The following is a 21,211-nucleotide window of genomic DNA, read 5'->3' on the forward strand; positions in this document are numbered from 1 at the left end:
TACAATGACTGACTGATTTGGGACATTAGAATAGCAGTTCTATGCTTCTAGATATCCTTTACATGGTAATTCATCTTAGTTCATGCTGTCTTTGCAAGCAGAGCTTAGCCTCATAATTTCTATGAATTCTCTCCTTCCCTCTCCCATATATTATCTTCATCTTCCAGACCTTTAAACCCAAGCCATTTTATTATTGATGAACAGCATTTGTATAATGTTTGTCAAGAGATTTGATCTGAAGGATCATAAACTTCATGCCACAATTTTTGCAGCCAATGCTGATATGCAGCTCTCTCCAGTGTGGAACAGAGGAGTGGCCTGAAGATGCCTTGTAGATTAGGGGAGAAAGACAAGAAGCTTGCAACTGAAAGTGACCGTGTGCTATACAAAAAATTAATTATTTATGCAGACTCCAAGTTCAGCCGTTCAACTTAAATGCCCTGAGTTTTTCATAAAGTGTCAAGGACTTTCATCCAATTATAAAAATTGTATAATGCTTATTCTGCAGATCACATGGCAGCGCATTCCCGCAGCACCAAAGCAGCACACAGCACAGAGACACCCATCAGGAGGAGGGAGGGGAACTCTCCTCGTCATAGCCCATGGCAAGCCTGCAAGGCTTCCCTCCACAGCATCATTCCCACAGCTTCAGTGGGAAGTTTGAACTGAAACAAATGCCTGTAAATATCTGAACTTTCTGTCACTGTCGCCAGTTGACACTGAAAAGATGATAGGGAATTTAATTGGGGTAGGAAGAGACACAGTTCCTACAGCGTAATTTCTTCGAGCTCACATTTGTTTCCTTCACCCAGATCTCTCTGCCTGTCAAACCTACCAGCTATTGCACTTATCAGTGAGCTCTGAGGCAGACCATCCTATTGAGTAGAAGTCCCCAGGTTTTTTTGGAGGCAGCATGCATACAAGCAGTGACAAGACTTCCTCCTACTGAGACTCTCTAAATCCCTACAGGTAAATACGGGAGGGCTAGGGAGAACGTGCAGCCATTGATTTGCCATGAAATCGCCCTCTGCAAACGGCAGCATGGTGCCCTGAGATGGGTTTAGCCCACTAGCACTCTCCAAAATGATGGCAAGGCATGGGTCAGGGGCTAGCACCAGGGCCAGGAGGGAGCACGCAGCTCAGGTGATGGAGTGTACCGGGGACTATCATCTCCTGTACTTGGGATAAACTGTTATGGCTCCCATCTACCTACACAATCTTCTGCCATTATCCCAGCTGCTTTTGTCCCTTCCAGGGCCAAAACTTGCCTCCACCCAGAGCCAAGTGCTATGAAGTATGAATGCAGGCAGTTTGCGCCATTGCCCTTTAGGCCAAAAAAATGGTCCCTGGAGATTTTATTTAGCAGTAAAAATGTAGACTCTGAATTCCAGCAAAATCACAATCTGGCTGGCATAGTAGTGGAGGGACTGATAACAACTTTACATTAGACTTCTTTAAATCAAGCAAGTAGAGACAGAATTCATTTTTTTCCAAAGCTGTCCTGTTTGACAGATGATCTCAGCTGATGTTGGATTTTCAGTTGGATTTAGGAGATTTACTTTTCTTGTGATAAAGGGATAATCTCACTTAAAGATTCCCTCTCCTCATTTGCTGCTCATTCTCTTTATATAGCAAACAGAAAAAAAAGACTAAACTTACAAGAAAATGACAGTAGTAGTAGCAGTAGTGGTAATAATAATAATAATAACAACAACAACAACCACCACCACCATCAAACAACCTGGGGGCAGAAGGGAAGTAAAATGACTCATGTTTAGTTTTGATCTTCACATCCATAAGGAAGAAAACAAACAAGAAACAGGGGAGTTTTCTTAAACCACGCCTCCATGTGCAACAGAAGGGAAAAGTCACTCTGAAATCTGAGTTAACCAGAAATTTATTGTGTCAGGAAATATTGGTTCTAAGACTTAGTCCTCATGTCAATCAATTTAATTTTTTTCACATACATTGGAAAATATGTCTTTCTCAGTGTGCAATATTTAATTAGGCCTTCATGAGATTTTAAAGCAGGTTCCAAGGATTTCATAACTCCATCATCTTGCAAGTTCACATGCCAAATTTACATAAATGGAGACAAAGAGATTAAAAAAGCAGGGAATGTAATGAAAAATGCTGTCATCTAAGACCTTAGGAGGAACAAAAGGGATAAGAGGAAAAGTTCCTTAAGAAAAAAATTATGAAAAAAGAGAATTCATAAAAGAAATGTACATGAAAAAGATATTTAAAGAACACATACCTTCTGAATGGGTAACAAAAATAATAGATATTTTAATCTGTAGATCTTGTACTTCAAAGTGTAAAGGAAAGTTCATTATTGTAATTTTAATAAAAAGAGGAAGAGGAGGTATCAATTTTTGTTGGCCCAATGAGGGCTGTGATTTACTCCATGACAAAAACCAGCATGTCTGCTATACATAAAGAATGATCTCTCTGATCTCCCAAGTATCACAGCTATTTCCTGCTGCCTGCACATCCATGCTGTCTACAGACTTCTGTCTCACTGAGATGCTATTCTTAGTGGTTGATTGCAAACGACTCTAGATAACATACCTTGCATAAATATATATATATATATAGGCTGTCCAGAAATGGTCTGCCTCGTATTCTTTTAATGCTAAATTTAGTTTCTCTTTGAATTCTGAGATGCCTCAGAGTCAAACTCCTTCTCAGGCCAAAGCTGGGGCTGCCAAGAGACATCATCGTATTTCCAACCTGGGCAGGTTGCTTACAAGTGACTTAGCATGTTTAATTTTCAACACAGAGCTCCACAGAGGCTGGAAACCCCTCTCCTTCTACAGTGTCCGTCGCCCCATCAGTACGTAAACCATGAATACTTTAAGATAGACAGTAAAGCAGAAAATGAGTAACAAATAAGACTTGAAGAGTCAGCTAGTCAGTAGCAGAGTCAGGGACATTTGAAGTCGAAAGGGAGACACATGGATTTGGGCTAAAGCGGACACTGTAGATGCATCATGTAGATGCATGATCTTCCTCCATTACACCTCAGAGCCGCCTCTCCGCACAGTACCTGCAAAAGGGTGACTGCTCCTCTCCTTTCTCTCTACAGAGAGACTCCATCTTTTTATGAGGTCAGTGAGAAGCAGCAGTAAAAGGTGGACAAAACCCTGGTGTGTTGATATCAACAGAGATGCTGTTCCAACCTGGTGCTGCGACAGCAAAAAACATATTTTGCCTCACTGCCTCATCCTTCCTCTTCCTATTGCCAGCTGATTCCCTCACCCTCTTACTTCTCTTCACAAAACCAAGTTCTAATCACTATCTTCTTTCAATACTGTCTCCAGAGGGGAGAAAACAGTTAATAACTAATGTCTAGTTGATGACATTCCCTATTGTCTGCAACAAGGAACTTTCTTCAGGTCTACAGCTCAGCTCACTTCTGACATATAGCTCATGCAACAACACATTGCATGAAACCTCCACATTCCTCTCTTAGTCCCCAGAAAAGATTTTAGACCATTTGCTCCCACCCCTCTAAACATAAAGGAGGCATGCACAGTGACTATAAAGCATGACATGATATTCTCATGTTTTCCATGCCACATAGGGATTTTTCCTCCACTTGAACAAAGAGGTTTTCTATGGCTTTCTTAGTTCAGGAACAGCAAAGAAACATGCTTCATTTGGCTCTCTCCTCCCACTGGCTCATGCTGCGATCAAATATGTATAAAGCCAAATTCAGCTCTTTACAGAATGCTCTCACTAGTCTGAGTTCTTGAAAGTCATTTTATGCATCTCGTCAGGGTGCTCTCAGCAACTGAGTCATCACCGAGAAAAAAGATGGGGGAAGCAGAGTAATCTGCAAAGAGATTACAGAACATATCATAGAAGATCTGTTTTTTTAAAAAATAGATTTGAGAGGTAATCATTGTCATTATGTACACTGGAGGACAGAGGCTGAGTTCATGAAAGAAGGTGTGAAGCACTGAGTAAATAGTAGAGTTCAAGCAAGAAGAGGAGTGGATGAGAGGTGGCATTTGAGCAGGACCGTACTCTGGAAAGTCAGAAGGCAGAATGTGAGTGCGTTGCAGCTCTAAATACTCTGCCACATTTCTGTTCTCCCTATTCCTCAATCAGTATCTCAGCTGTAACAGGGACTTATGTCGCTGAACAAAATGAAGAAGTTCATGCTGGAGTGTCAAGGAACAATGAAGATGATTTTCACAGCAGCATGTTGCATTGCCTGATATGGACCAACACAAAAGCAACAGCAAAAATTACACCAGTCAAGTTGAGAGGCAATAAATGCTGAGAAGGCTGTTAATAGGTTGAAAAGATTTGTAGTGATGTGATAAGGAAAATCAAGACAATTTTGTGATTAATGATTGAAAAAGAAAATCAAATTATGTTGATAAGGAGGAAAAAGGTGCCTACAGACCCATTCACCTAGGTAAGATGTGTACAGCAGGGAAGTAAAAAAACAGCTTTTCTTCAGCCTGAGCAGACCTTGATTAACAGCACAGACAATAGAGTGGAAGGAAGATCCAGATTTTGTAATTCACGATGATAAAATTTCCCATAGCATGTCCTCATTGGCCTTCTCAAGGTGGAGAACTGGAAGCCAGGACAGCTTTCTTCCCTAGGAGAAATGGACAACAGGCAAGTTGCCACTGCATTTCTTCCTGTTTTGTGAAGGTACCGAAGAGCCATTGAATTTCTCAGCCACCCTGGCACTTCTCCTGACCACTGGTGAATGGAGAAAAGAACGAGATAGATAGGACGGAAGGAGGTTCCATCTGAACATAAGGAAGACCTTTTTTACAGTGAGGGTGACTGACCAGTGACACAGGTTGCCCACAGAGCTTGTGGAGTCTCCATCCCTGGAGATACTGAAAAGTCATCTGGATGTGGTCCTTAGCAGCCTGATGTAGGTGGCCCTGCTTGAGCAGGGGGGCTGGACCAGATGAGCTCCAGAGTTCCCTTCCTACCTCAACCACTCCATGATTCTGTGAAAAAAGTTCATGAGTGTATGAAGATTTTCTGCTTATGTGCCAGCTTTTCTTATGGCTCATTTTGAGTTTTGGCAAGTCATTTCACCCCTTAATGCTTCTCTTTCCTTGTCTGCAAATGGGGTTTAATTATGTCTACTTCCCAGGGAGGTACACTTCATTAGGAGTGCAATCCACCCACACGCGGAAAACCTATGCACAGTCTAAACCCCTAAGTGGAATGTAAGTGATGTCCAGACCTTGTGGCTAGTCCAAGGAGCTGGGATAAATGTCATTCTCTGTTCGCAAAGCCCCTGAGATCCTGAAATTGGAAGAAGTATTAACAGGGCAAAACATTCCCCTCGTTCTCTGTGTGGGCTGGGGAATGCCGCAGCTACCAACACTTAGTGATTCCAAGACATTAAAATTTGTCTGTTGTCATAATCCGTACGCTTGGGTTGTTATTTTGTGTTGTTAAAATCCGAACATGCTTCTCCGCTGCAGCTAATTAGTGATATGCACATGGGAGATGTTACAGCTCGTAGGCTAGTCTGTGCTGTGACAGAGTTGACAGTGATGGCAATGCAGTCTGTTCTAAAGAGGGGGAGGGGAACAGTGTTATCCAGAATTGATTTTTGTCTTCATTAAAGTCTACGCCTATTCACTATGTTCCTCTAAGCTTACCGACTGCCCAGATTTATTTGAAAGTATAAAAGTAACTTTTTACTCATTCAGTTTTATTGGAGGAGGGGTTTATGTATTTTAATATACTTGCTACTCAAATTGAAGCCTTTGTGAAAGCTAACTCTGCATTCATCTTTTGATGCTGTCAGAGTAAACAGTATACAAGGAGTTTAGTGTTTACTTCTGGATGCCAAAGGGTTACATATTTTAAAAGATATGGGATATAAGTATTCAGAATATTTGGATGACAGCAGCTTATGAGGATAGTTAAATCAGAAAGTTGTAGAAATAGAAATAATAGTTTCAGTAATTCAGTGGAAAGGGAGAGTGAAGGTGTGATAAAGGTTTTTTTATGACGACGATGCCATTATGCTGCTAAGAATCTGCTCCAGCCTTCCAGTCCAGTCCCATCTCTTTTCTCCTTCTTTCTAAACTATCAATCAAAACCACTGTCCGATTCACATCTTTCTTTAAGAATAAAGTAGTCAAACATCAAACTTAGAGTTCTGTTCCTGACAGAGAACAGAGCTAAGAGAACTACAGCAGAGTCAGATGGTTTCATGGAGAACACCTTTTTTTATTCCGGCTACTGGACTGTGCCTTAATTTTCCAGCTTCTGGGAGGACAAACCACAAATCAAAATGCATATGGACATTTATTAAATGTTCCATGTACCAAACAATGAAGATCTTGGATGTGTTTTTACTTTTGTAGGTCAGGGAAGTTGAGATTTGCGTTGTATGAAGTTTGATATCCATTATAAAAACGTCATACACATTTAGCCAGAGAAGAATATTTTAATGGTCCATTCAGATGCACTTTATGCCCAGCCAACCAAATCCATTTTATCACTTTGGTCTGGTACGTCCATTAGTGATCACAATTGGAAACAAGATAATAAACCTGATGTGCCTGTCATGTGATTGATTAAGCCACATTGACCCTATCCACAGAGCAAAAATGTGATTGCCTAATTTTTATCCATTCAAAACATGCATCTCTTATATCAAGGAAGGTCTAAAAACACTGCCATACCCAATGTCCCTCTCTATATGGTGGTAGCTACACAGAGAAGCCTTCCCTCTCCCAGCCTACCAGGTCCATCACGGTTCTCATACCTTGCAATATGCCACGTACTGTTCTCTGAAAATGAATGGATCCTTCTGTCCTCACTGCTTCCCCCTTGAAGTCGGGACAGGTTTGCTTTACTGTCAGCATAATCTACTTTCCAGCTCCTGAAAGGATTAACCCCTGTATTTACAGGCAAAAATAGTGTTTCCCTTAAAACCTGAGCTTCAGGTCTTGGGATATTTGACCACTGATGTCTGGAGCCATAACATTACACATTACACAACAGTAATCGTGATTCAGCTCTAGTTCATAGCTGTAGATCATAGGTGTGTGTCACCTATGCTTGAAGACTTCACAGATAAGCACCTTCCTCCTTGTATCTTTCCTTGATTTTGCTGTCCAAAGTTTTCTGGCTAATTTTTATTCCATCTCTAACTATAACTCTATTGATTCATATTCAAAACTGACTCAAATACACTTTCTACTTGCAAAAAACATTTTCCATGCTCCATGAGTTCTTGGATAAATGATCAAAACCACATCACTCATTCTTATTTTTCCAGTATAGGTACCTGTGGAATATGACTGAGAAAATGAGAAACTGCTGCCGCCTTAAGCTTCACAAAGTGCTAACTGAAGCAACACCCTGTCATACCTGAATATCACCAGTGATGTCCAGCCACGATATAACTAAAAAAAAGATAAAGGAAAAAAAAGAGAAATCCAAGACATGTAACTACTAGGAGATGAAATGATACATTTTATGTTCATGTATTAATCATAAATATTAGCCTCCGAGACTTCAGAACTAATTGCTGGAAGCGGTAAGAAAAGTTGATAGAAGTGTAATAGCTGTGCAGACTTCTTTTCCTTCTTAACAGGATTAGCTGAGCTGAGCATAGTATTGTACATGATACTGCAGCACAGGATCAGTGCTAGCACTAGAAAATCACCTCTTATGTGGAGAGGCTTGACAAAGTGCTTGGTAAGATGTATGGTATAAGTACAAATTCAGGGGGCTCAAGGACTGACAGTAACACTGACAGCCCTTTGGAGCTCCAGGGCTTGGTCCACGTAGACATAGGCAGCATGATTAAAAATGGCAAAGAACTAATATATTATTTTTCTTTCGATTCCAAGTTTCTGACTGCAGCTTCTACCTCTGGAGGTTGTGAGATTACATATTTCTATAACTATTCTTTAGAAGAGTTTTGAGAAAAAATATTCCCTTTTTCAGAAGGGAAAAAAAAAAAAAAAGCCATCCTGAAGAGCCTAGGACTTGTATTTTAGGAAGGGACTGCTACTAGGAGAGAGCAAGAGACAAGAAAGAGAGGGAAGAAGGAGATGTCAAAGAAAAAGAGCAGAAAAACAGAAAACAAATATGAAGGTTTATAAAGATGCATAGGGAGAGGGAGTATTTTTGTGTAAGGTTCGTGCTCATCCTTTCATTCAAGCAAAGATGCATTCTCACAAGTGGGCATTTACTATCACATGGACTCTATTTTTCAAGGGCCAAAAGGGAACTCAAGTGTTTTCATGGTAGTGGGGTTTCTTCTCTCCTCTTCTGGGTAGAAGGGGCATTAGACGCGTTGCGCAAAACAGCAGCTCACGAGCAAAAGCACAATCATCTTGTGAGCAGACATAAGTTCAACCCATGCGCATGGGAAATTGTAACTCCCAGAGTCACCACGATTGTGAAATAGAGAAATATTTGTTGTTTGTGGAAGGGAGAGAGTGAGAACAGGAGGAGAGAAGACAAAAGTGAGAGCAAATTTTGCCCTTTTTTAAAGTCACCCAGAAAGTCTGAGCATTTCACTGGTTTCAAATGAAGCAAAAATCCCTATCCTGAAATTATAGGGAAAGAGGATGCTTCCTATTTCCCTTTGAAATTGGTTCATACCAATACTATCAAAACCATTGCAAACACAGAGCCAGGGGACAGACACGAACCAGGTTTATAGTGAAGTGAGGTAGAAAACAGGTGAGGATGGCTTTTTCCCTCGCTCTTCCCGGCTTTGTAATGAAAGGTTTTCAGAGCTCTAATTATAAATCAAAGCTCAAGTTCTTCTGTGAATCAGCCTTTGAAGGAGCTGCAATTTTGCCCTTTAAAGCATTTCCTCAGCCAGACAGTTGGAAGGGGGAAGGGTGATTTTCCATGTTTTATGAGGTGGGCAGAGAAAGACAGCCGGCTGCAGAGAATAATGCAGCACAGATGCCCTGCATTAAAGAGGGGCATGAACAACCTTGTGAATAGCTCAGACAGGTGGATTTATTTTTCTCCTCATCCAACAGCTGTGGCAAAACACTGAAGGCAAAAATAAGTTTCACTGCTGAAAAAAAAAATCTGTTTGGGTGTAGTCCATGACACAAAAATGTTGTGCAGGAAAGACAGATGTAGGGGGTCATTCACCTGACTCAATGGAAGGAATATAAATCAGTCAGTGAGTTGCCAGGTATGTTAAGCACATTACTTTAATTTTGCTTTTCTAGAGAGTTGGTAGTGGAGATAGTAGCAAGTCCTACCGCTGGGGTGCAGTGAAGATAAGGTCCAGGGAGGGTTATGAAGCATTCAGAAATTGAGGAATTGAGAACAGAAACTTTCAGCTATATAGAAAAGGAAGAGGATTAGCTACTGTCATTTACCACAGGATGCAAAGAATTGCTTGAAAAAATCTCCGTGATGCTATCTAGATGACTCCATCTCCTCTATGAAACTTGATAACATCTGGGCAAAACCTGTCACAGTTACATGGGACTTTTTGCAAGCTTTGTCATTGTGTTCCAATAATCCCCACTCTTGTGAGGACCACAACTTTCTGACCATTAATTATGGAAGAATTACCACTTTAACGATATCGGGAGTAAGGCTTCCTTGTCATCCGTCTGTTTTTCTCTCCTCTACTTACCAGAAACTTCTCACCATGATCTCTCTGGAAAGGGAGTAGAGAACCCCTGAGACCATGCTTCCCTGTGCCCCAGACTGGGTGTCAGTCATGAACAACTTTACAAAAAATCAAGAAGAAAACCAGTGCATATGAGACAAGTAATCAAACTCTGTGCTATTATACTTCATAAAAAGTCAGCTACTGTTCATAGTAATTCATATGTGTAGCCCTATATCAGCTACGATGGCTTGGATTCATATAAACTTCAAGGGATGCTTCTGAATCACCACATCTGAGAAGCGTTATGAGAAATAGAGCAGTGATCAATGTCTCTGCTTTACCTGGCAATTTCACATGTGTTAACATTTTCCCTAATTGCTTTCCTAGACCTCACAAGCTCTCCTCATCGCAGGGGCCTTGGGAAGAACTGCTCCACAGGGGCAGGTTTCTGCCCTCAGGATTGTGTGAATGCCTGGTCTCACAGCTGTGCCCAATTGTAGGCAGTCTTTCCTTACAGCAGGGGGAAAAAAAAAAAAGGGAAAAGAAAGCATCCTTGTCTACATCATTCATAAGCACCCCCAAGGAAAATACTTGGGAAAAAAACCCCACATTGTCATTAGTACAATTTGAGGAGCAGAATGATTGTATGAAAATCACACTCACTTCTGCCATGGATACAAGCTTTGGCAGGCTTAACAGCCTCGATTCTAATATCTCTCATCTGAAAATGATAATTTCATTCAAGGGGATAAGCCAATAAAAAAAAAAAAATGTTATAAAATTGATTAGAGGAAGGGCAATGCATGTCTTTGCTTTTGCAGGGTTTATTTTTCTCTCAAAAATGTAAATTAATACCAGAGCCTTTATTTAGACTAAATTACAAAGAGAGGAAAATTAAAGATGTGATGCAACAGTTAGAAAAGCTAAACAGGAAAATTACTTGATGTGCATTGCATATTGAATGTTCAAATTTCCACTGTGAGAAGAGGAGTCAGTCCCACAAGCAACAGAGAACAGTGCAGTTCAGATGGCTTCAGGTGTTAGTTTCCAGCTGGCACAGAAGTCTCTGATTTACTCAATGACATAAAACACATTTTTTCCAACATATTAGGGTCTAATCAGAACCACTGGATGATAACAAATGTCATCACGTTGTGCTGGAGAATACAAGCAAGTGGATTTCATAACAACTAGAGATGGTAAAATAATTCCTATTGAAAATTTCTTCTGATTCATATAGACTCGTTTTTAAAATACATTGTTCACACTATCTATGTGCACTTATTTAATATGTGATTTATGTGCACTTACTCTACCCTATGGACAGCATACCTTTTTGTCTGATATGAGGTCTCCTGACTCGTGCAGATGTGTGCCTGTGTGTGCATATGTGTATTCCTGTCACATGCCACCTTAGAAAAGGTTTTTAAGAAGAAACACCTTTTAAAACAGAACCGTGGAGTGGACTTCCTCCTTGTCAATACAAGCTAAGCAATAGGGCAGAAAAGCGATTGTTGATTCTCCTACAGATAACAAACTATTCACAGTCTCCGCATGATAAGGGTTGGCCCCTGACTTGCAGAGAAACAATAGCCAGAAGACTTTTTTTTTGGAGGAGGAGGAGGACCAGGGATACCAGTAGCTATTAAGCTTGAGAGCCCAATATTTCTGTAAAAACTGCTTCCTGGAGGCAGTCCATCTGAAATCTGCAGTTCCCAGAATCTGCAATGCCAGCGATTTCCACAAACACTTAATAGTACGAAATCATGCTTACATTCATTTTAGCATTAAAAACAGTGCTTCTGCACAGGGCATTCAGAGTTTCAAAGTATAAACAGCAATTACATAAGGAGGGAGGCCCTGTTCATCCCCAATATCCTCTGTTACACAGACACGTTCCTCAGACCAAAGTGCTCGTAGGAAAAAAAAAAAAAAATCTTCCTAATTGCACCAGTTCCTTCATTAGGGCTTCACTTGCCCCTTGCTAAAGCACGGCGAACAGTCCTGTCGTATCTCCAAGGTGGGGCATGGGAATTACCACAGAGGCAGAGTCTGGGCATCACCGGCACTGGTGTCTCTTCCCTCTTTTTCCTTCAACATCCACCCACTGCTGTAGAGCCACCGCAACAAACCCAGTGCTCATCACACAGAAACAGAGGCAGCCGGTCCTCTGCCATCGCTTCATGTCAGACCAGGCTGGCAAATCTCTTTCCTGTCCTTCACTACTAGAGTGCACTTCATCCCCAAGCGTGAAACTGCAGCCGGTTTCTTCCCGCTTACACTTAAATGAATGATCCTTTGTTTTCACTTGCATAAAGTCATTTTTAAAATGCATTGTCCCAGTAAGTAGTTAATTACCCCTTCTGTAATGACCTTATTATGTGACAATAGCTTAAACATATTACTTGCTGTTGTTAAGGAAGTTTTAATTTCCACTTTAGAAAAAGGCCAAATTATTTATTGAAATTAAGTAGCTGTAACTTTTAACCAGACAAACATTGGGCTGAAAGCTATTTATTGCCCCTGTACTATATAACAGAGTAATTGTGGAAATCATAATTCATTTCTCACTCTTGAAAGTAATTATTTCACCTGGAACAAATTGGAAGAAGAAACTTCTCCCCTACCCCCTTCAGTTCTGCAGACTTCAAGGTATATCTTTGAAATGTGAACATCTTCTATTTCATGTTGTTTACTTTGAAGAGGAATAGTAATACCCTAGATTTACATGACAACTTTCATCTAAAACAGTATAAAAGCCTTTTATAATGACACAGTTCAGATTATGACATTGTTGAGAGAGTGGCATGTAGATCTGTATGGATACATATACTTAAGCATACATACAACATACAACAACTGAGTAACTTCTCTTCCTTTTGCAACACACATGGTCAGTGCACAGGTGTGAATGTCCCCCATGTGGGTGAATTTCAGCGTAGTTTGAAGGAATTAATAAAAGCCTGCAGGAAAGGATGATGAGAATGAATCTGTGGTACACGCCTGCACGCTGCGAGCCGTTCCTCCGTCTGCCTTGTGTCCTCTCCCTTCAACCTTTTCCCTTGCTCTGCTCCCCAGAGGCTCCTACAGCACTCTTTCTGTCCTTCAGCACATGGCCCTTCTGGCAACCCACCTGCGGTGGGTTGACCCTGGCTGGACACCAGGTGCCCACCAAAGCTGCTCTATCGCTCCCCTCCTCAGCTGCACAAGGGAGAAAAAATATAACAAAAGGCTTGTGCGTTGAGATAAGGACAGGGAGATCACTCAGCAGTTACTGTCACAGGCAAAACAGACTTGACTTGGGGAAATTAGTTTATCAATCAAATTAGAGTAGGGTAATGAGAAATTAAAACTAAATCTTAAAACACCTTCTCGCACCCCTCCCTTCTTCCCAGGCTTACCTTCACTACCAAATTCTCTGCCTCCCCCCCTACAGTGGCACAGGGGGACGGGGAATGGGGGTTGTGGTCAGTTCATCACACGTTGTCTCTGCCGCTCCTTCCTCCTCAGGGGGAGGACTCCTCACACTCTTCCCCTGCTCCAGCCTGGGGTGCCTTCCATGGGACACAGTCCTCCATGAACTTCTCCAACGTGAGTCTTTCCCATGGGCTGCCGTTCTTCACCAACTGCTCCAGTGTGGGTCCCCCACAGGGTCACAAGTCCAGCTAGCAAACCTGCTCCAGCCTGGGCTTCCCACAGGGTCACAGCCTCCTTCGGGCACTCACCTGCTCCAGCATGGGGTCCTCCATGGGCCACAGGTGGATATCTGCTCCACCACCAACCTCCATGGGCTGCAGGGCGACAGCCTGCCTCACCATGATCTTCTCCATGGGCTGTAGGGAAATCTCTGCTCCAGTGCCTGGGGCACCTCCTCCCCCTCCTTCTTCACTGACCTTGGTGTCTGCAGAGTTGTTGCTCTCACATAGTCTCACTCCTCTTTCTGGCTGCAATTGCTCCTGCTGATTTTTTTTCCCCCTTCTTATCTATGTTATCCCAGAGACACTACCACCATCGTTGATGGGCTCAGCATTGGCCAGTGGCAGCTCTGCCTTGGAGCTGGCTGGCATTGGCTCTGTCAGACATAGGGAAAATTTCTAGCACCTTCTCACAGAAGCCACCCCTGTAGCGCCCCGGCTACCAAAACCTTGCCACACAAACTCAATACAATGCCCTTGTGGTACAGTGTATTGAGTTTGTGTGGCAAGGTTTTGGTAGCCACTGTTTTGTGGTACAGTACAGGGCCATGTTCTTCAAGTGAGCACCCAACAAGCTTTCCCCTCCTCTGTAATCGCATTAGGACTTTCATACTGCTGTTGGAGCTGACATTTCTATATGGTACTGCCTTCATACAGAACAAGCGTGCCCACGCTTGCAGATTGCTCATGGCTCACTAAAAGGGCACAGAAAGGGGAAGTGCTTCTAAACAGCCCCATCAGAAGAGGTGGTGTTGGTCTCGCCCACTCTCTATCTCCCTGTGCCCTGCAGGGACCCTGCTCTATTGCCCCTTTCAGTTTCTGCATGTTCTTCCCCAGGTCCCCAGCACACCAGAAGACTTTGCTTTTGCCTTCCCACATTTCTTACTCATTCTCAAGGAAGGTTTCAATCATGCAAGTCTTTTAGACCATGCATGGCAGAAATTTGAAGACTTGCTGAAAATCAGAGATAATGAGCAGAAGCAGGAAGACTGACTGTGGAGAAAGAGAGTAGGCCTGGAGGCAAGCTCATTTATGCAAATCCATTGCAAAATGTTCTTTCACAGATGGGCTGAAGTTGCCTGCATAAGATGTCCTAGCCCTAGATAAAACTAGATTTAGGGCCCAGCCCCCCGAAAATAAAAATAATAATTAAAAAAAGACAAATAGAAGACAATAGTGATTTGAAGTCCACGCTGATGAATTTGTCCTTTTCAATTGCCAGTTTGTTTTTCTGAGACAAGAGGAAGCTTCTTACAATACCACCAATACGTGTTTTCAATAAATGAAAGCTTTATTTATGAGGTACGGTGAAACTCATCACATGTGTCAGGCCCTTGTGTCACATGTCAAATCAGCTAGGAGAAACAATAGATGCAAGATGTTCTAACAGTAAGCAAAAAATATATATACTATGTTTCAAAGTTATGATAGGTCTTCATTACTTCTTTTCTTCAAATTAAAAGTTTTGGGGTTTTGGTCTGGAAGTTGGTTTTTTGCATTAAGTACAAACCTGCGCATGATTTTCAGAGGTTTTTTTTTCCTTGAAAATATATTATTCTCTAGGAACTGTAAAATCCATCAGATAAAAACAAGCCAGGCCCATGAAGGCAAGCTGAACCCAAACTTAATCGAGGTGAAAAAACACTGGGTTTAGCAACAGATCCTGATCTACTAACACAAGCAAGTCCTGATGTCCTTGCTCTCTTAAATGGAAGCACGTGCATCACAAAAGAAAATCTCTGAAGTCCAAAGAAGCCACCACCTCTTAAGTGAGTCTATGGTCCCCACCTTCCTGTCAGACCAAACCCTTAGACCACTGACAGTTCCTCAATAGTAGAAATCAGCCTCATGACCAAACCAGGGAAATGGTTCTCAAATGGATGCAAAACTGCAGTTAGAATACTTGACTCATGCTTAAAGTGGAGAGGATTTTTCAGCGTTATACAACAGTCATTTGGCCTGGCTTAGGTTTTGTTAATGATTTTAATTGAACAGAACAAGGATGTTTACAAGAAGGTGTAAAAAGCAAGCTGGAGTAGATTGCATGTTACTTGGAAACAGGATAGAAAATAAAATATATTGAAAAAGTGGAAAGCCACTCTGAAATCTGTAGTATGAAGTTCAATAGGCACAAGCCCAAAGTAAACCAAGTGAACAAGTGACTAAACTGACTGCACAGAGGAGAACCAGTGAGCACATGACAAAATTAATAGGATGCGGTTGCAGAAAAGGAAGGTCTCGTACCAGACCGTATTATGCAGGAGCACTGGGCAGAAGAAAACACAGTCATGATTCCAGTTCAGCTCATGCTTATACCAAGGCACGAATCACCAGTTTTCGATGACACATTTTGAGAAAGATAAAAGGAAACTGGTATAAAGAGAAAAGCAGCAAGAAAGATAAGAAGATGAACAGACCTAATGTATGAGGAAATGCTAAAGGAAAATGAACCGGTTAGGATAAGAAAGAGAAGACTAAGGAAGACATGGTAACATTCTTCCATTTTACAATTAGTTGCTATAAAAAGAAAACTCAACAGCTGTCTGGAGCCACTAAGGATAGAAAACAAATGAAGGAGGAGTTTGTAGGAATTTTATTTGTTTTAAAAAACCCTGATTCTTCCAGTTAGATCTTAAGGAAAATCTAAACTAGAGCGAAGCATGGGAATACACTCTGTAGGGACTGCTGCAAGAGATATTTCCCTGGAGATTTATAAGAATAGACTGTACAAATATCCAGTAGGACTGTTCACACTATATTTAATGCAAGGTAAAGCAGAGAGCCATTTTGGTCTCTTGAAGTCTTTTCCCATTATGTGTTTCTGTGATTGAATGTTCACAGATATTTGGAAGATTATTTCTAATAAACAAATTTCAGCTTGTGGATTTTTAAAAAAAATTCATTTTTTTAAACAATATATATTTTTCGTCTCCTGTAGTACATAAATCCCATGGTATTATTTCTGCTCCCTGATAATTCAGCGTTCTCAAGTATTATACAGTAAACTTCTGCTAGAAATATATTTCTGTTGTGTGTTTGAGATTAATTTTTTCTGAGAGCTGATCGAAGTAGTGATAATTTTATGTAAATATTTCTATTAAGATTTTAAAATTCTGACAAATTATAAGCATCCCTGTAAATGGTTTGAAGATTATCATAGATGCTTATCAAATTCTTATGTTTTTCATAAATATCTGGTGCATTTTTAATGAAAAAATATCAACATCATCATACTTTTCTTTTTACATGGAAAAAATGTCAGCTCTACTTCATGTAAACATAACACTTCTCATGCAAATGTTCATCAAGAGCAAATACAAATTGCTACAGGCATGGCAAAAGCACAATGTTACTTGCTCCAGATGTTTCTAATCCATTTCTCCCCATATTAATCCATTTTCCTTTACAGCAGAAACAAAAGCAAAAAAAAATAGAAAGACAAACAAACATAAAATGCCAGTGCCTGGAGGAATCGAGGTTTCCCCTACTTACAGTTTTGTAATGGCGTTTTAGTAAGCTGTATTGCTATTTCAAAGCCAACCCCTAGAGTGCATTACTTTTAGCACGTGAAAAAGTGTTCCCACAAAAAGTGTATATATCTTTGTAACAGCACAATTGCCTATGATGATAGAAAAAAAACCCCACAGGTTTGCTAGGATAGCTAGATCGACAGTAGATGAATGTTAGTATAGCTAAATCTGGATGGGATTTCTCTTCTTCCCAGCCCAGATCTACACAGCTGTGTTCATACAAGCCTGAGGTGTTGATTTGGCTTCAGACATTCTGCAGTAGGCATCTGACTCATCGTCTGGAAGTTTCTATTTGTCTCAATAGCCTCTGAAGGAAGCTCAGTATGACTGGATTGGAGTCATAGAGCAATCTTTTAGGTGTACAAATGAAATTACACTCTTTTCCCCAGTCTAAAATGGAACAGGAATTGCTGTCACTTTCTTAATATCAAACCTCACAAAATGACTGTAAAATCAGAACAAAGCCTTGAGGACTCTTAGAAATGTTCCCAGTGGAGTTGTGTTGCTTGGTGAGGACTGCAATTATTTACTTGATATCAAGTGAAATACAGCGTAACTCCATTAATGTACCTGAATACTCATTTGCATAGTTAACACTAATCCCCTAAAATAATAATAAAAAATGTTTTTTAATGAAGATCCTGACTCCCTTCCTTAATAAAAACAGCAGAAAAGGTCTCCTGAGGCCACTGAAAGTACCTACAACAGTGTGCCCAATGGCCGTAAAGTCTGTGACTGCTGATCAGTCCTCTCTAGCACTGCAAGACATGACAGGATTGTCTCGTTGATTCTAAGCCAACCAAGGCACTTCTCCCCATCACACAGCAAAACCAGAATATTGCACTTGCAAAAAATGGTCCCTTTCCATTCATTTTTACTTCACAGTGCCTTAAACTAAACTCAGATGAAACCACATTAGGATTTTGACTGCTGACGAAGACAGCTTCAAGAAACCTACCTGTCTTAACGAGGGTCCCTGATGTGAGCGTTGCACGTGGTGGTTGGGTGCAACGAGTTATTTAATATGAAACACTTGAGTGCGCTGAGAATTGATTTGCTCTAAAAGCAATACAAAAGAGCAAGTCAAGTACAGCCCTGGAGAGCCGGGAAAAGCTGCCACTCCACACCTTCACGCTCTTCGTTCCTCCACACTGTAAATGTCTGCTCTATCAAAGGCCTGATGTGCCCAGTGCACCTGCCGACTCGTGTGCTTTGAGATCTCTGTCAGAAATGTTTGATCCTGGGGATTTAAATCAGAAAGCCTGCCACATTTTGTGACAGGTGAAATTGACTTATTTTGAAGCCTGGTCGATTTATCAAGTTGTTGGAATGGCAAGATTGTCACTTGCTATTATCGATGACATACAGTTCAGAGCAAAGCTGGCCATCAAGTTAACTGAAGGCAAATTCACTGGGATGCCAGCTGCAATACAAACAAAAACCACCAGCCCATTAATTGAGGTATTGAAATGTAAGTGACTTCTGGCTGAAAGCATGAAAAAATTCATAAAGCTCAGGCAGTTGAAGAAGAGAAGGAGAAGGAAATTGTGACAAGCTAGTTTTAGGCAGTGTTTACTGTCTCCTTCTATTGCATCTTGCTCAGAAAACATGAGTTATGACAGAGGACATCAGCACTAGATAAGGTTGTGCATTCCCCTTGCGTTACTACACCTGCATGTCTCTGTAATACCACCGACGTCAATGAAGTTGCACCAGCGCAAGGCAGTGAAGAATCAGGCCAAAAGATTTCATCTGAGTTTTGTTTTGATGCATTTAAAAGGCTCACATTTTTGAACCTTTCATAATAAAAGCAGCATCATTTTCATCAGCTTTCTGCTGATGTGTATTTATTTACACAATAAATAATGACCTTTACAACCGGGTACCTGTGTACAATGAGCACTGGGGGTACATTCATTTTGGAGACTGTTTTATCAGAGGAAGATACATTGCTGTGAATACTTCATCTGTAAAGGATGCAAGTCAATGGAAAATTAGCTCTAAATAGCCCTGGTATTTTAAAATGTAAGTTAACCTTATATTTCAGTTGTCAAAGAGCACAATTGCCTTACTGTTAGCTAATTCCAGTCCTAGGCGTTAGTGACTGGTTGTGAAGCGTAGGATGCCTATTGCCCCCTGGGGAAAAAAATGTGCTTTCAAAAATGGCACGACTCTGCTTCACTTTTCTCTGACAGAGATAATAAATTACTGCCTTAAAAAAGGCTAATGAAGTTTACCCATGTATGTTTTAAGGTGCTTTCTATTCCTTGAATAGAAAGACAAAGCTTTGTTATTGCTGAAATGAATGCAGATATGTGAGAGCAGAGAAGCAGCTAGTTAAGCAGAGAATGTTTCCCAGGTGAAGAGGCAAAAAGACCAACCCTCTCTCAGGAAGGTCTCAAAATACTCTGTTCAACTGAGGCCTCATTATAGAAAGCTTAATAATATTGCATTGTTAGGACCGGATAACTATCCTTCCTTTTATGCTAGAGATAGTATTGAAAAGGATGAGGATATTCCTGAATTATACATGGAATTTTCCAGGAAGATAGGGGAGCAGGGCTACACCTGAGACAGGTGCTGGACACATTGCTTACTGCAGCTTTACTCCAATGCCAGAACTTCATGAGCAGGGAAATAGAGCATAACATATGAAAAGGAGATATTTAAAATTCCTGTATGTTGAACTCATCCCTCATGGAACCATGCCAAATAAGGAGATATAGATGGTCACACCTTTTCAAATTTAAAAAAAAAGAAGTACAACATTTCTGTGCTGGATTCAAAATTAAGTCAGAATTGCTCATTATTCTTTGTTTTTTCCCCCTGCTTCCCTTTTTTCCAAGTGCAACCTCATAGGAAATAAAACAATAAGTTGCTGCTATGTATTTCTCTGGGTTACACTGTGTGAATTATATTGGAGAAAATCAGTAGGGTTTTCCATCTATACTTTTTTTAAAGCCATCATTTTAAAGGCAAACTTATGCCCAGAGGCCAGTTTGTTAGGCATTTTTCTTCCCTTCCTCACTCCTGTTGTTACCTGTCATCCCCCCTCCTCTTGACATTCTCAACTTTCTTTTTGTTTGACATCCGCGCCAGCTTGTAAAGGCCATTACCATGCTGCTGGCCTCTAATCAGAAGAGACATTGTCAAGGTGAGAAGAAAAAGCATCAGTTTTGTCAAATGAGAGAAATCACAACCTTGTTTTCTGCAAAAACACCAGGGTTTTTCTGTACCAATAGTTCCTCTTTTTCCTTGTCCAGCTAACATAAGAGCAAGAAAACAGCTTGGCAAAAAGGAATCAGTTTAAACCCAAACCAAAAAAAAAAAAAAAAAAAAAAAAATTACTCATCAGCCCTCCTTTGCTACAGCTCAAATATCTGGTTAACATTTTCATTAGTTTCTTGTTTTCTTTCACAGGTTGCTGCATGCCATTAATTACAAATGCCACCCAGATTCATTGCAATGTGTGTCGTTCCCAGCCCCAGGTGATTCTATAGGTGCTGTGCTCAGCTTCAGAAGAAATCCTTGTGAAACATGAGAGGGAAGCGAGAAGTTGGGATCCACCCTAATATGCCATCACCCCGTTGTCCTGTGAAGGCCTGAGGCTCAGATCTGTTTCACTGCCCTTAGTTATTTAAACTGCGTTTGTGGTCAGTCTGTCATGGAACTATTTCTGATAATCCTTAGCTTGTTGAGAAATCCTTCTCCCACTCTCCTTGCCCATCCATGGGTTATTTTTCTTTTCTTTTCTTTTCTCTCTTCTCTCTTCTTTCTTTTCTTTTCTCTTCTTTTCTCTTCTTTTCTCTTCTTTTCTCTTCTTTTCTCTCTTTTCTTTTCTTTTCTTTTCTTTTCTTTTCTTTTCATGGGGAAAAGACCTTACTCAGCATCATTGTCCCAGACTGTCAGGGCTCCCACCTTTGGGACTAGAGAGCAGGATCCCTCTCCCCTGGCTGAAAGCGGCTAACCTCTAACAGAAGCCAAAGATTAACTATCCATTTCAGGGGCTTTCTTCCTGTCGCCAGCCTTCAGATCACATTGAGAACTCATCTGTTTCAGGCTGCTGAAGATGCAAACATTGTTCTGTGACTACGTACTGGTAAAGCGAGGAATTGTTTTTCTTCCCTGCCTGATTGTGCAGAATTACTGTAGACTGTGTATTTTGCTCATACTTGTCAGTGCAGCTGTCTCATGCTTTTTTAGCAAAAAGAGAAAACTTATAGCTGTTTATAGCACTTGGGCTTTCATTCTCAGAAAAAGGCAAAAATCACTGACTCTTTCATACCCAAGAGTCCAGAAAGAATGCATCAGTGAAGTTAAATGTAAATTTTTCAAAGGAAAATGTTTCTGTACTAGATAAGCATAATAGCTAAAACACA

Source organism: Balearica regulorum, chromosome 3 (genome assembly GCF_011004875.1).
Source record: "Balearica regulorum gibbericeps isolate bBalReg1 chromosome 3, bBalReg1.pri, whole genome shotgun sequence".
Taxonomy (NCBI): domain Eukaryota; kingdom Metazoa; phylum Chordata; class Aves; order Gruiformes; family Gruidae; genus Balearica; species Balearica regulorum.